Raw genomic sequence first — 15,649 nt, forward strand, 5'->3', positions numbered from 1 at the left:
TTGACACGTATGTCTATTCTTGAAAAGTATCGAGCAACAGCGAGGACTTCTGCACAGCCATACTTGTCTCTGAACGGCTGCCACTGACAAACAGGACACACGGACACTATTGCGGTCAGTCACTGTATATGTATGTTTGAGACACGTAGAGCTATACAATTGGAGTTGGCATCACACGTGGGCGTTCCAGAAGTACTGATTAAGTTAGGATGGGAGGGGGGCATAGACGGTAACACATCAGCTGATTTTTAAGTAAGTTATGTACTTTAGGTAGGTATAATGGAAAAGACATTGAATTAAGAATTTTTTGTAAACAAAATTTGTCCCTGCTTAGCTGTGTCTACGTCTTGACACATTCTGGAACTTATTCTCTTCATTTGTTAAATGATGTCACTTGGTCACTAAAGCTGCTCTCAGTTTTACATTTTCTGATACTTTAGTTAACTATCCAGTGGAAGTAGAGTACAACACGTGTAGGGAGAGAAAGAAGTAGAGCTTAGAGGAAGCAAACTGACATCTAGTCCCTATTTCCCAGCTACTTTTTTGCATTGTATCTTTTTTTTTAATTGTTTAATGTTTGTTTACTTTTGAGAGAGAGACACACAGAATGCCAGCAGGGGAGGGGCAGAGAGAGAGGGAGACCCAGAATCCAAAGTAGGCTCCAGGCTCTGAGCTGTCAGCACAGAGATCAATGTGGGGCTTGAACCCACAAACCGTGAGAAGGACGCTCAACCGACTGAGCCACCCACACGCCCCAATTGCATCATCTCTTTTATTTATTTTTTTTAATTTATTTTTTTTTAACGTTTATTTATTCTTGAGACAGAGAGAGACAGAGCATGAACGAGGGAGGGGCAGAGAGAGAGGCAGACACAGAACCGGAAGCAGGCTCCAGGTTCTGAGCCATCAGCCCAGAGCCTGATGCGGGGCTCGAACTCACAGACCGCGAGATCGTGACCCGGGCCGAAGTCTTACGCTCAACCGACTGAGCCACCCAGGCGCCCCGCATCGTCTCTTTTAATCGTCACTAACGTATCATGAGGTAGTTGTATTATCTCCATGATATGGGTAAAAAACAAGGATTTGGAGTTCAAGAGCACACTGTAGAGGCAAAAAACGTGTCCTGGTTTCTTTGATCTTAAACTTTGGTTGCTTCCAACTGGCCCTGTTGATTTGGGTGCCTTTTCTTCCTTAGAAAATTGGATTGGTGATGTAAGAGCTTTACACCAACTCTGAATTATATGGTTAGATTTAGAATGCTGTGAAATCTTAAATGATATGACAGATATAAAGCACCTGGCATGAAACCAGGTACATAATAGACAATAAATAGAAATCCCATCCCTTTTTGATTGCCTTAAAATATCATTATATTTGCATATTTGAGTGAATTCACAACCTTAAACACTTAAAGATTGAAAAAGTTTATAGCAATAAAATGAGTTCTTTTCTTTATAGATAGTAAAATGTTCACTTATAGCCATATGTATGTATCTACAAGAGTGGATCTATCTGTAGACATATCCCCTTTGAATTGAGTTGGGAGCATAGCTTACTTAAGTTAAGTAATATGGTTACTATTTCATAGTCATTGTCAGGAATCAACCTCGTTCATACGTATATCAGAAGGAATTACCATAACAAAGAAAATCTAATGTAAATCTTGGCATGGTGGTTACTAAATGTATTTGTGAAGAGTAATATAACAAATCTCTTTTTGTTTCCAAGGTGCTAACACAGACTGAAATAACAAACTTTTCTGTTCTTGGAAACCAGAAATGTCTTGGGGAATCCTGGAAAAACAAAAAAAAAAAAATCTCTGTAAGCTGATCAAGCCCAAACTGTTGCCAAATAAAATTAACTCAAATAACACCAGCTCAACCCTATCATTTAGCCTATTTTGGGAATCACGAAACATATATTTTATTTTATTCTGGCAGCCACATAGCCAAGTGAATTAATTATTAGTGGTTAATAAAAATACTCAGAAACAGAAAAAAAAAGTTTCGTATTTCATGATAATGAATAAACTTGAATTGATGATAGGCTCTGGGATGAAATGGGAAGAAAAAGGCAAGTAGAAAAGATTACTTTAATTCGTTTGATGTCCAGTGTGTGGTCCTACTTCCACATTGAGAAGGGTCTGAACCAGCCCAAGAGCCAAGCTCCCTGCCTTGAGGATGTTAGGAAGGAGCAGTATGGGAGTGGCAGTCAGCAGCTTACTTTATACTGAAAGCAGCCTGTACAGAATAAATTCAAAACCAGGAGGCCTCTTGTTGTCATCACCTGCTTCTATTTTTTTGTCCTATAATGTAAGAAGAGTTCTTAAAATTTATAAATGACAAATATCAAGAAAATGAACTTTTTCTATAACTTTAAATAATATAAAATTAGATAGCATCAAATTTGATAATACTTCACCTCTGTGCCTGTATGTTAATGCCTAGAGAGAAATGCATATGGCTTTATTTTTGTATTTCATTTAGCCTGAAAGTAAAATGAAGTTAGCTATATTTCTTCTTCCCTTTCTCCTTCTCCTCCTCCTCCTCCACCTTCTCCTCCACCTTCTTCTTCTTCTTCTTCTTCTTCTTCTTCTTCTTCTTCTTCTTCTTCATAGTCATTTCTTAAATCTATTGAAGCCCCATGATCAATGCAAAACCACCCCTGTCCCCTCCACCCACCCACCAACACACATACATATATACAGACTTCTTTTTCCTTTTGGAAAATATGTGTGTTAACTGAACTAGAGATCTAAAATATTTTACTATTCAAACAAGAGTATTTCTCACACAGTATGGGTATCACAAAGCTTTTGAACTAATTTTTTTTACTCCTATAATTTCTATAATTCTTCACTTTACAAGCCTGATATGGTCACAAACTAGAGAACTGTAGAAGCTTATTGTAAACAGGGTCAAAGAGACTTAAAAAAATGAATTTTGGCAGTTAATTGTTAGATTCACCCTCCCACACATCAACTCTGTGGCCACGTTTGACCGTTGTCAGCTTTCCCATTCACAGTGTTCTAAGATAGGGAGACAAAAAAGCAGATTTCTCAAGTTCAGATAAGAAAGTTGATCCTGACAGCACAATGATGAATTCTGTTCAGAGAAAATGCTATTGCAAGTGGCTCTTTCTAGACTAACCATTAAGAAGTAGAGTTGTTCCCTCTACCTCCTCCATTCTTATCATTCAAGCAAAATACAAATTGAGAAAGTAGGAATATGGAGTGTAGAAGATTAATGTTCTTTATTTTGTAAAACGGTAAGATTTTACTTAAAAGTAATAGGTTACAGGGGCGCCTGGGTGGCGCAGGCGGTTAAGCGTCCGACTTCAGCCAGGTCACGATCTCGCGGTCCGCGAGTTCGAGCCCCGCGTCGGGCTCTGGGCTGATGGCTCAGAGCCTGGAGCCTGTTTCCGATTCTGTGTCTCCCTCTCTCTCTGCCCCTCCCCCGTTCATACTCTGTCTCTCTCTGTCCCAAAAATAAATAAACGTTGAAAAAAAAATTAAAAAAAAAAAGTAATAGGTTACAGACAAATAATATGGAGAATGGCTGAAGGCCTGTCCTGTTGAAAGAACTATTAAATGCTCTCCTGGTAGAAAAGAGAGTCTCCAAGCCTGGCATGCTTCCTTTGGGAATTGTGATTATTCTCCAGCTTTGGAAATGAGGAAAGCCCCAGCTGTGGGAAGTGGTTTCTCTTCCTTTTCCCCATGGGTGGTTCTGGGGGAAGAGAATCTGGAAATCCAGCATTAAAGACATTTAAGCTACACATTTCCCCAAATCAGTATTTCCTCAATGCATCACATTGTGGGTGGGTGGAGGGAAGATTATTTTCTACATCAGTTCTAGCATGTAGGGAAAAGGTCTGGAAATAAAAATTACTGACAGATTAGAGATAGAAGAAGGGAATGCAAATTTGTTGAGTACTTCATTTGTGTCACACACCAATCTATTACCATAGTGTCTTGTTTACTTCTTATTATTTGTTTGTTTACTTTAGAGAGAGAGAGACCAAGAGCAGGGGAGGGGCAGAGGGAGAGAGAGAATCTGAAGCAGGATCCATGCCCAGTGTGGAGCCTGAGGCAGGGCTCATCCTAGAACCTTGAGATCATGACCTGAACCGAAATCAAGAGTCTGATGCTCAACCGACTGAGCCAGCCATTTGCCCCAAGACTGTATAATTCCAGACTTGCGCGGGTGGGATTGAACCACCAGCATTTCAGTTCACAGCCCAATTCGCTAGCCAATTGCAACTGCACCACAGAGACTACCCTCCAGCTTACTTTTTAGATGAGGAATGAGACTCAGAGAGATTAGGCAACTTGACCGAGTTTGCGTGGCTAGAATAAGCAGAATCAGGATTCGAACTAGGATCTGTCAGCTCCCAAAGCCTGCATACAACCTCTCCACTTCATTACTCTGAACATCCAAGAGCTGAGAAGCAAAGCCTTTATAAACGATCATCTTTCCTGGTTAAAACAATCAAATAAGCAAATGAACAAATCTTGTTTATATTGTTTCACTTTGTATAATAGCTTGCTTAGAAAGAGATAAAAAGCAAGGCTTTCCCAATAGGGCTGCTTCTGTCTTTTGCTTCTTGAAGTCATTCTTAGAGTGCAGGGTATCTGGGATGGCTCAAAAGGTCCTAGAAGAACAAGTGTCATAGATATAGCTTTGCTAACCAAGGCTGTCAGGTAATGGCCAGTCTGAAAGTATACCTGGGGTGATTATACACTCATACACATACACATATGTGTATTTATAAATTGCATGATTATATTATATATAAATTATTTAGTGATCTTTGGATTTAAAAATACCTTAATAAAAACTCTGGTTTTGAGTCTAGGATCCTATTCTGGGTAGTAATAAATAACTGAATTTGATTTTGAGGATAGCTGTGAACTGTTATTCTTAAACTTCAGTGTTCCTAAGAATCACCTGCAAGGTTGTTAAAACACAGATTCTTGGGCTACCTCCCAAGATGCTGGTCCAGGATGTCTGCAAATGGCACCTAAGGTTTGCATAGCCATCAAGCTCTCACTTGTGCTGATGCTCTGGTCCAGGGGGCCACACTTGGAATAAGTCTGGCTGGGAACTTGAACAAGACAGTAGAAAAATAGGGAGAAATTCTGAACGTTTTCTTTCTGATATTCAGGCTTAAGCCAGCTGCAGGCATAAGACTGGAATTCATTCTTTTTCTCTGATAATTTCTTGATTCAATTCAGTTCAATTCAGGATATATTTTTGAGCATCTTCTCTGTTTCAAACATGGTACCATGGGCTGTGAATGAAATTTAATCTTAATGACTTTAACAAAATAGTTGCTAAAAGCTTTCATATTGTTCTAAGCTAGAGTTTAAGAAACAAATGATTTATTCCCCACCCCCCCACCTTTTTTTAGAAAATACTTTTAATGTTTTCCAGACTTTTTCTCCTAACTGAGCAGTTAACAATTTGATGATAGAGTCAAGAATCCAAATATTTCTTGCTATGCTCACCCTTGTCTAAGCCACCATCTCGCCTATTGCAATGATGGCTTCCTAATTGCTTTCTCCACATCGGTGTTGTTCTCCCTGCGACACACTAGCCACGAAATACCCCACCATAAACAGATAATTGCACTTTCCCGGTAACAATCCTCCAGTGTTCTCACTTCACTAACAGTAAAGACAGTCATTAGAAGCATGGGCAAGCCCATGTCCACCTATGCCCTCAACTCTATGACTTCATCTCCCGTTACTCTCCTCTCTCTCTTCTAGGTGCACAGCTCGCCTTGCTATTTCTTAAACATAGGAGGCATTTTCTGCCCTGGGAAGTGCTGCTCATGTTGTTCCTTCTACATGGAATGCTATTCCTCCAAATATTTACATGGCTTCCTTCCTTATCACCCAAATCTTAGCTCAAATACCATCTGTTTAGTGAGGCTCTCTCTGGCCACCTAATTTAAATAATAACCCCCCTGCACATAATTTCTACTAACTTTCCCTGTGTTATGCTTCTCCTTAGTATTTCTCAACATATAGCATATTATATATTTTTATGTTTTTTATCAATTGCCTGTTTCCATATAATATATACTTAAGGTTTTTTTTTTGTTTATTTATTTACTTTGAGAGAAACAGAGACAGAATAAGTGAGGGAGGGGCAGAGAGCAAGGGAGAGAGAGAGAATCTCAAGCAGGCTCTGCACCGCCAGCTCAGAGCCTGATGTGGGGCTTGAACTCATGAAACTGTGAGATCGTGACCTGCGCCGAAACCAAGAGTCAGATGTTTAACAGACTGAGCCACCCAGGTGCCCCCTATGTGATACTGTTTTAAAAACATTTACATTATTAGCACAAAACTAGAAGTACTGCAGACAGTCATCAAGCTTTACATGTCTCTTTGTGTATGAATCCAGGTTGAGTTTTCTTACTTCTGGAAGCTTTTCCTCACCCAGCCCATTTTCATTTCTCATATATACAGTGGGTGCTTAATTGTTCTTATGTGTGTATACTATTTCATGTAATCTTCAAGTGTATGTACAGATGCTATGTATGTGCTATTGAAATTTACTCAATATATGGAATGGCCTCTACTGGATTGAAGATGAAGTAGTACTTTTAAACAATTATAATTTTTATCTTTGTTTAGAAACTCAAAGGAAAAACCCTAATTAGAGGTGATGATTGATATAAAAAATCAATAAATATAGTACCAACTTTTATCCTGATTTTTAAAAGCCATTTGGAGAGATAAATGGTTATGAGTAAGAATTTAGAGGGTGAAAATGAAATTCAAAAAAAATTTTTGATTTTATGTAATTGCCATTTCTACATTTCTTCTTCTCCTTCCCCTTCTTCTCTTCCTTCTCCTTCTACTTCTCCTCTGCTTTCTGCTCTTCATTTTCTTCTTTCTTCTACCATTTCTGTCTTCTTCCGACTGTATATAGTCTTAATTTTGTTTTATTTTTAAAACAAATATTCATCCTTTCTCCTTAGGAAAAAAATTTCACAATTAATTTAATGCTTCCAGAGAGCTAATATCAAAGTCATGGATCTGTTGGATGGGCAGGCTAATCCTGGGTGGATGGAGAGGATTAACTTTTTCCTGGGCAAAAAAAAAAAAAAAAAAAAGAATAGCTGATTATTCATTAATTAAATCATATATATCTAGGCTGTCTTACATCTTTTGGGAGACACAGAAAAATATTGAAACATGATCTTAGCCTATGAGGAATTTATAATCTAACTGGGAAATGTGAACTAATTAGTTAGCTATATATGATAGCAGGTGGATATAATTAATGTGTTAAACTTTAACTGTATTGATATTAAAATGATGACATCAATTATGACTTTCACTTAAGTGAAAGTTCCCTGTGTTATCCAAGTATTGCCTTTAATGTGCCTAATCAGGCTGAATGGATCACCAAACTGAAGTTGATGTCTAAGAGTAGAGTCATACTGCCTGTGTGAACTGAGGGGTCCCCCTAATGGTTAAACAGTTCCCCAGAGCTCAAGTGGGGTTTCTTTTCTTTTTTTAAATGCATATTTATTTTTATTTTTGAGAGAGAGAGCACATGCAGGGGAGGGGCAGAGAGAGAAGGAGACACAGAATCCGAAGCAGGCCCCAGGCACTGAGCTGTCAGCACAGAGCCGGATGTGGGGCTCAAACTTCCGAACTTGAACTCAGTGAGATCATGACCTGAGCTGAAATCAGATGCTTGGCTGACTGACCCACCCAAGCGTCCCTCAAGTGGGACTTCTTAATAGACATAGGAACTTCTCTGGTACTTTGTCTGATCTTCTGATCTTCCTGGTCCCATCTCTTCTATGAAACTAGAACAATGACTTTTTGAAGTTTTATAACCAGCAAGTCCTGTGTCCTTCATCTTCCCTTCTGGGCTTCTGTCTATAAATACTTGGGAGTGTTGACTCAGGAGCAAATATGGGCAACCGTTATTTTCTGTACCCTCGCAGTTCTTTTTTTGGTTCCAAAGACTGGCTGTGAGCTTTTTAATTTGCTCACAGTACTTTTTGTTATGTGTTCACACTCTCAGCTTTCTGACTTTGGGGAGATCTCTTTCCTTCCCTCCTGCCTCAGCACCAGCCTTCAGTAGCAATTGTTTATATCCATTGAGAGCCTGAAAAGCCTTGGAAGGATTTTTCTTGGCTTGTCCCAGTCTTCAGTGCACTGCTTCTTTCAGGGAAGGCCATCTGTGCCTCAAGGAGGGTCTCTTAGTTCTCTTATCCCCATATTTAAGCCCATATACCTTGAAGGTTTGTAGGCAAATGGTTGGTGGAGCAGACTTGCTCCCAGGTCAGGGCTCCTAGGGATTCTAATTCATTATGCCAACCCTCATGTAGTCATTAATAGATAATTAAGGATTTAAATAGTTTTTCTTATGCTAACATATGATAGATTCCTGATCTTTCTTCACCATTCTGTCAGGGAAGAAAGCAGAATTTGGTTTACTTCTCTTCTAAGAAGGACTCACCGCTTTTTGGATTATGCTCCTTTAGGTTTCTTTCCATCATCAACTCTGATTATTTTTGACCATGGTTTTTGTTGCTTGTAAAATGTTTTCTCATTAGAGGGTGTGTGCCAGTCTCCTGTGACATTCTGGGCGATTTCTTACAGCACAGGTCCCAATTCAATTTCATGGTCCTTACAGAAAAATTTAATAAATACTTTTACTTGAGTGGAGTGAAGGTAAAGGATGTTTTATACAAATCTTTGAAAGATGAAGGTTAATTTTACAGAAGTTCTTTATGGTCACAGAACATATTTTTGAAAACCTCATAGCTTGGTGCAGAATTAAAAATATATTTTTTAAACATTTGAAAAACATTTTTTTTTTGTTTTTAGAGAAAGACAGAGAGAGGGCAAGCGGGAGGGGGCAGAGGGAGAGAGAGAGAATCTTGAGCAGGCTCCACGTTCAGCATGGAGCCCAATGAGGGTCTCAATCCCACCGTCTAGGCCAAAATCAAGAGTGGGATGCTCAACCAACCACCCAGGCACCCCTAAAATTTTTTTTGACAGAAGAAGATGATAGAACAGATTATGAGAACTTACAAGACCATCAATGACATCCTTTTTTGAAATAAATATTTATACCTTATCTCATTAAATAAAAAAATACATTCAATTATGTATATATACTCATACTTAAGTATATATAGGTGCATATATTATATATAGAATGTGCATATTATATATATATAATTCTTATATATATATAATTCTATATATTAAATTCTTTTAAAACGTATATTTATACTTCATCTCCAGTAAGATATATTCATTATTAAAAAGTCAAAAGACAGGGGTGTCTGCATGGCTCAGTCAGTTAAGCTTGGGACTTTCAATCTCAACTCAGGTTTTGATTTCAAGGTCTTGATCTTAGGGTCATGAGTTCAAGCCCCTCAATGGTCTCTGCTTTGGGCATGAAGCCTACTTAAAAAAAAATTCAAAAGATAAAAATAGAAAGTGAGTATTTCCTTAATGTTACCTTTAAAGATGATCACTGTGAGTTTCTTGGTACATATATTTCTATATTTTTAAATTGTCCATATACAGAACTATCTAGATTTTTAAAAACAAAATAGAGATCATGTTAAGAATTGTATGACATGATCTATTTTAATTATTATATATGGAAAGATAATACTCTATTATGCACTTTCCTAATCAATTATTTTCACAAAAAGCATGCCTAAGTACATGTGTTAAGCAAAATTAAAAATAAAACTTGAATATGTAAATGATTTTAAAAATAATTGTGTTTTGCCCTGAATAATTTTTCATATATCAGTGAGGAAGGCAGATTTGTAAGACAGCTTGTCATGTTAATTAAATTCAGACAAGTTAGGATGTTTGTATTAAACTGAAAGAAAACCAAAACAGTCTGATATTACAAGAACTGTAAGTTGTAAAATTGATTGTTTACAGTCAATATAAAAGAATGAAACTTTGAAGAGAAACAAGGACTTATGTAATGCCTTGATCTTCATGGATATCTGAAAGATTAAAGAGTGTGAACATTGACAAAACAAATTTAAGAGTACAGAGTATTTGTACCTGAAAATTATCTGTCAATATATATGCATACTTATAAACATGAGCTATACAAACAACTTAGTATTGGATTTTTTTTTCTTTGAGAGACAGAGAGTGAGAGAGACAGCAGACACCTGGGTGAGTGGGGGAGCGGCAGGTAGAGGGAGAGAGAGAATTCCAAGTAGGCTCCATGCATAGCACGGAGCTCAACATGGAGCTCAATCTCATGACCTGGGATCCCGACCTGAGCCCAAATCAAGAGTTGGATGCTTAATGGACTGAGCCAACCAGGCATCCTAGTATTGGATATTTATTAAACAATGCACCACACGTGGTGAATGTGACAGCGTCACTCCAAGATTCTTGCAGTAAAGTGCTATATCTAGTTTTACCTTCCAGCATTGGTGAATATGGAATATATTCATGAGTCACTTACTCCTTTAGTGAGACAGAGACCAAATGAATTTTGGTTATTCTAGTGGTGGGTGTCAAAGATTGGGTAGGTGAAGCGCGGGAGGGTGGACAGAGAGAGATTACATAATATTTCCAAACCAATCAACTCATTTCCAGAGTTTGGCATTGTAAGCAGAAATAACATTTCTGGGGGCGCCTGAGTGGCTCAGTAGGTTAAGTGGCCGACTTCGGCTCAGATCATGATCTAGTGGTCCGTGAGTTGGAGCCCCGCCTCGGTCTCTGTGCTGACAGCTCGGAGCCCGGAGCCTGTTTCAGATTCTGTGTCTCCCTCTCTCTGACCCTCCCCCGTTCATGCTCTCTCTGTCTCAAAAACTAAATAAACATTTAAAAAAAAATTAAGAAAAAAAGAAATAATATTTCTGGAGGCTACCGTTTCTCTATTGATTAGAAATAATTTGTTTTTTATTCAGTTCACATGAAGAATGCATAATAAATGACATTTTCTAGCTATTTAAAAACCAATAATCTTCAAAATGGAACGATTGTTATATGACTAGCAGAAAACAATTGAGTTAATAGCAATTTAACCAAAAGCAGTTTGACTCAAGTCTAACTGAAAAATTAAGTTAGACATGATGATCAAAAAAATTGTGTTGTGGTATTGATAACTTTGGTGAGCAATGGGTAGACTTGCAACATTTTGAGTACTTTTCCTACATTTTATTCATCTTGTAAATTTTTAAATTTTATTTAATATTTGTTTTATAATGATAGTTAATATTTTGATTATCATTTTTATATTATTATACTCTCTGAAATGCCAAAAGTTGAAAAAAATTGAAATATGCCAAACTGGTAGGTTAAATTCTTAACAATCTATTAATAATTTATCACCTATATTTAAAAAAAATTAAAAATTATCAATAGTGTTTATGCAAAAAGTGTCACAAAACTTTCTATAATGAACTAAAATTAAAAATATTTGAAACATAAATGTTTGGGAATAACTTTTTCACCAAACTATTCTTACAGCTAAGTGTCAAATTAATCAACTTGCTGTTAGTACATTTTTATTCTAATAAATTTCCATCAGACATTTTAAAAAAATCAAATAATATCATTGCATTCTTAAAGGGAATTAGTCTTTTTTGGGGGGAATTAGTCATTTTTATGTAAAGAGATAAAGTAGATATTTTATGATCAGTTATATATGTACTTATAATTCTTAATTAATTGTGAATATGTTAAATTATTATATATAAGTCATTTGTTAAAGACTTAGTATGAAGATTATTATAATTTCCCTGAAAATATTAATTCATATTTTTAAAAGTAACTTATCATCAAGTGATTAATATTTCACAAATTTCCAACATTAAACTGTATTACCTCATGACTTCTTAATTGAATGCATTGATTTGGTATCAAATATAAACTAACATTAATGATGTAAATAATTTTTAAAACTTTTTATTTAGAAAAAATTTGAACATATTTTAAAATTGAAATAACACGATGAATCCCTACCTACCCACTACCCAGCTCAAATAATTACCAACAATATCTCATTCTTATTTTGTCTATTCCCCCTCCAACCTATGTGATTTTTCTGTAGGTTATTACAAAGCAAATAGCAGATATCATATCATTTCACCTATAAGTATTCCAATATGAATCTCTAGTAGATAACAATTTTTAAAAAGCATTATTTAGTAGTATTTCATTGCAAATAATGTTACAAATAATGAAAAATAACATTACAAATAATCATATCATCTACTAATCTGTGTTCTATTTTCTTGTCTAAAAAAATGTCTTTTTAGTTATTTGAATTAGGATCCAATATTAAGCCATGCTTTGTTTTTGGTCAATATGCCTCTAAACACCCTTTTATAATGGTATATATTTATTGAGATATTGGTTCATTTGTCCTGAAGCATTTCTCACATTCTTGATGTGGCTGATTATATTTACTTATTCTTCTTTTCCCCATATCTCTTGTAAATCAACAATGTATAGCTTTGATTAGATTGAAGTCAACTTTTGGGGAAAAAAATACTTCATAAATGTTGCTATAGGTATAGCATCTTCTGTCACATTAGGAGCATTAATAGTAGGTATCCCATTTGTAGTGATATTAAGATTGATCAGTGGGCTAATGTACTGCCAACCTGATAAAGTTTCCCCATCAAACTTTGACTCAATGATTTTAACCATCAGTTATAGTGGTGGGTGGCCTAGATCTATTATTTCATTACAGGCTGCCATTGGTGATTTGCTAAATTTATAATTCCTTCTGTATTTATAAGAATTCTTTGATAAAGAAAATTCTCACACTAATCAACCATTTGGTTACTATTGTAGGTTGATTTTCTTGGGAGGGAAACACTAAGCTGGAGATTAATATGCAGGGCATTTATTAGGCATTGCTTTCGGAATCAGTATCTTTGGAAGGGAATTTAAAATTTCCAGGTACAACAAGCTAGATACCCCATCATATGTGTGAGAATCACATTCTCTCCCATATAGAAAACTGACATTGGTGGTGCAGATTTGTGTTGTCTATGATTTTAATCTTTGGAAGTTTGGCTACTTTTATGGACCTTATTTTTGGCTTCTTTTGCTTCTGTCTTCCCACTGTAGAAGATGAGACATGTCTCTATCTGTCTATCTGTCATCTATCTATCATCTATTGTCTATCTATCCATAATGCATCATCTATCTATCTATCTATCTATCTATCATCTATCTATCTGATCTATATCAGTCATCTATCATCTATCACCAGGGAAGCCTATAGCTGTTACAGCTAGCTTGTAACTGCAGATTAATCATTCTCAGTTTTTATTTTTTTTCAGCATGTCACTTGAGCTCACCCACTTCTTTTCCTTATCATTACTATTTCTCCCATGTTTCTCAAATGTCTGACACATTGCATGACCAAATGTTTTTTTTTTCATCAGTACACCAAACCAGTGAAAATATCATCAATTCCACTGCTACCTTGTGCCATAGTCTGTGTTCCACCTGCCTTCAGTAAACAAGTTCCCATGCCAAATGGAAAACAAATGATTCAGGTCTACAATCCTCTGTTAGTATTTGCTTCCTTACACCACACATGGCAATAACTGCTTGCAGCGGGTTGGGACTTTTGGGAAGCAAACTATGTGATGGATATTAACATCCAGGGCATTTATTAGTGAGTCCTCTTTGGAGAATAAAGAGCAGGAGTGAAGTCTCAACAATGTCCCCAACTGGTGCTATGGAGAGATTTAGAGCTTTGATGGTCTTTTGAGTTGTCCCAAGTTGAAGCCACAGATTTTATACAATAGTTGCCCTGGAAAAGTGTATAGCAGGAAATATACACAGAAAAAAACAGAATAGATCATGCATAATCCCTTCCCTTTTTTTAAAAAAAATTTTTTTTTCAACGTTTTTAATTTATTTTTGGGACAGAGAGAGACAGAGCATGAACGGGGGAGGGGCAGAGAGAGAGGGAGACACAGAATCGGAAACAGGCTCCAGGCTCCGAGCCATCAGCCCAGAGCCTGACGCGGGGCTCGAACTCATGGACCGCGAGATCGTGACCTGGCTGAAGTCGGACGCTCAACCGACTGCGCCACCCAGGCACCCCATCCCTTCCCTTTTTTAAAATCAATTTTTTGAGGAAACTTTTAGTAACTATTGAAAGTGACCAATGAATGTTTACAAAATTTTCTTTTGGTATAATTACTGACTCATGATTTTATAAATATATAGGATCAATTTCAGGCCTTTCCAGTCATTTCTATTGATGCTCAAACTGTTTCTTAAATTGGAAAGAGCCTCTTTAGTAGCTTTCTCTGCCTCTTTGTTATGACCTCTATAAGCTTTGACTGCTCTCTTGTTTTTCAGCACAAGATGTTGCAGATTCAGCTGACAGCTTTTCCACTCAGACCTGGAATCAATCAGTTTCCCAAGGAGGAAAATATAGTTCAGAGACCAGAATCAGGGCCCCAGAGGTGGTCATTGCTACTGGTGTGTCTCAGCTTCTGGAACTTTTCAGTGGACAGGTATTTATATAAGACGCGTTTTTTAAGAGATAAATAAATGTAGGTGTCTTAGCCAGCTCAGGCTACAAGCCATAGACTTGATGGCTTAAGCAACAACGTTTATTCCTTACTGCTCTGGAGACTGGGAAGTACAAGATTAAGGTGACAGTAGATTTAATGTTTGGTGAGAGCCTGCTTCCTGGCTGCTAGACAGCCATCATCTCACTGTGCCCCCACACGGAACAGAAAGAGATCATTTCTCTCCTGTCTCTTCTTATGAGGGCTCCACTCTTATAACCTAACCACCTTTCAAAGTTTCCACCTCCAATTACCATCACTTTGGGGATTAGGACTTCAACATAGGAATTGGGGGGGGGGGGAACATTTAGTCCATAACAATGAGAATATAAATTTTTTTTTTAGAAAAAGAAAAAAATCATGAATCGATAATGATACTTATATTTCAAATATGTGATTATTATGTATTAATTTACTTGGTGTTACACTTCTCATATTTTCTTATATTGAAGGTGTTGGTGACATGATATGTACATCATTTCTTATTTGATTATCCTATACCATAAATATACAATAGTTTCAAAATAATAATACCAATGTTATCATTAACAATAAGGCTACTGACTGCAGCTTATGATTTATTTGTGGTAAATTTTATCCGTAGGATATATCTCACTAGTGATGGACACAAAAAGTATTTCAGTTTAAAGTCACTTGAAATAATTCTTCTCTGTGTGTTTATGTCAAAAGTTAGTTATGCAATTAGATTCTTTTTTTTCCTTCTATTTACTACTTTTAAGAAATTCTTAGCTTTTTTATTTCTGAAATAATTATATTTTTTATTACAAAAGACATTTACAGGGTTCCCATGTAAATATATATATAGACATCCAGTTTCTGTTCCTGTCTCTTTCCCCATAGTACCATTTAAAAATAGCTTATGGTTTAGGGACTGGAGAGGGAAGATGGCGGCGTAGGAGGACGCTGGGCTCACCTCGCGTCCTGCTGATCACTTAGATTCCACCTACACCTGCCTAAATAACCCAGAAAACCACCAGAGGATTAGCAGAACGGAGTTGCCGGAGCCAAGCGCAGACGAGAGGCCCACGGAAGAGGGTAGGAAGGGAGGCGAGGCGGT

The 15,649-nt window shown here is 36.8% G+C and overlaps 2 long non-coding RNA genes across 3 annotated transcripts in view; one reads left to right on the forward strand and one right to left on the reverse strand.

The window, feature by feature from the left end:
• Nucleotides 1-15,649, forward strand: part of LOC121016178 (uncharacterized) — a 366,104-nt gene that overhangs the window by 236,366 nt on the left and 114,089 nt on the right. The gene's annotated exons all lie outside the window — the stretch shown is intronic.
• LOC121016177 (uncharacterized) overlaps nt 6,919-15,649 on the reverse strand; it is a 100,653-nt gene continuing 91,922 nt past the window's right edge. For both annotated transcript variants that reach the window (XR_005784144.1, XR_005784143.1), the window contains 2 exons: nt 8,487-8,656; nt 6,919-7,096 (listed from right to left, as the gene is read on the reverse strand). This is a non-coding gene — a long non-coding RNA (uncharacterized LOC121016177). The remainder of the gene's footprint in view (nt 7,097-8,486; nt 8,657-15,649) is intronic.

The sequence above is a fragment of the Herpailurus yagouaroundi genome, unplaced genomic scaffold (assembly GCF_014898765.1).
Source record: "Herpailurus yagouaroundi ecotype Mexico unplaced genomic scaffold, PumYag 209, whole genome shotgun sequence".
NCBI classification, from domain to species: domain Eukaryota; kingdom Metazoa; phylum Chordata; class Mammalia; order Carnivora; family Felidae; genus Herpailurus; species Herpailurus yagouaroundi.